This window comes from Aplysia californica, unplaced genomic scaffold (genome assembly GCF_000002075.1).
Source record: "Aplysia californica isolate F4 #8 unplaced genomic scaffold, AplCal3.0 scaffold00052, whole genome shotgun sequence".
In the NCBI taxonomy this organism is placed as follows: Eukaryota; Metazoa; Mollusca; class Gastropoda; order Aplysiida; family Aplysiidae; genus Aplysia; species Aplysia californica.
In genome coordinates, this window is record NW_004797322.1 from 565386 (window position 1) to 566673 (window position 1288).

Sequence of the window (1288 nt, forward strand, 5' to 3'; positions counted from 1 at the left end):
TCAGTTCATAATTTGTACTGAGGCATCGTGATGAAATCAGGCGCTCGTCAAAATAATGTAATCAAAGAATTTTTTTCTAACTGTTGAGATTTTTTTTTCAAATTTTCATTCTTTGGTTCAACACGTTCTATGTCCTTTAAAAACACATTTTTGAGTGGATTTTACTCAAAAATGTTGTTTAAGATACAGAAAAATTGTCAAATTCAATGAGAGTCACCAAGCTTTTCTCGCTAATTCTACCCCTGAAAACAGGCGACGCCCACCCCATTCAATGTGCTAATAGTTCAACTTCTATTCAAGATAAATGGATTTTTTTCTCCAAACGCAAGGCAAAAAATAACTAGCTTTAAGATGCAACCAATAAATCCATGTACCCCAAAACTGATGAGCGCCTGATTCCACCTTATACCTTCTTATTCACATTGTTAGAAAGCGGCGTTTGACAGTGACAGTTTTGAAAAGGTAACACGCGTAAGCGCAAACTCGCGTAAGAGCGCGCACTCACGCATACACACACACACAAACAAACAAACAAACAAACAGACAGACACACACGCATATACAATGCATGTATGCACCGCACCAATCCATCGAGCAAAAATGTATACTGTCCGACATGCACACACGCGTTTACAATTATTATAAATACAATATTATGCTGATGTATACATTGGCAAATCAATACATAAAAATGAGTAATTGTCGAGAAAAGAGCATTTACTCACGCTTGGAAGATGGCCAGTGATCAAAGTTCCCACTTATAATCAAAGATGTGTTCTCTCCGGTCCCAAAACTGTCAACTGAAATTGTTCCCCAATTTTTCTAGAGCCAGTCTTTTGAGAATACCACGCTCGACCGATTCTGGTCATGTCAAAGAACCTCTATTTTATTACAAGCCCCTCCCTCCATCCCTGCCATTTCTTCTGGTTTTGTTTCCATTCTTTTCTTCCATTCATCCCTCTTTTTTTTCTTTTTTTTCTTTCCATCTGTCTGTCTGTCTGTCTGTCTGTCAGTCTGTCCGTCAGTCTGTCTCGCCCACTACATAAACATATACATATACATATATATGTATATGTGTGTGTATATGTGTGTGTGTATGTGTGTATGTGTGTATGTGTGTATGTGTGTGTGTGTGTGTGCGTGTGTGTGTGTGTGTGTGTCTGTCTGTCTGTTATACACACATATACATGTGTATATCATTCCGACCCCCCCTCTTTCTTTCTGGCTCTTTCATCCACTCTATCTACTTCCTTTTCCATCTCTCCACCTCTATCCCCCCTCCGCCGCC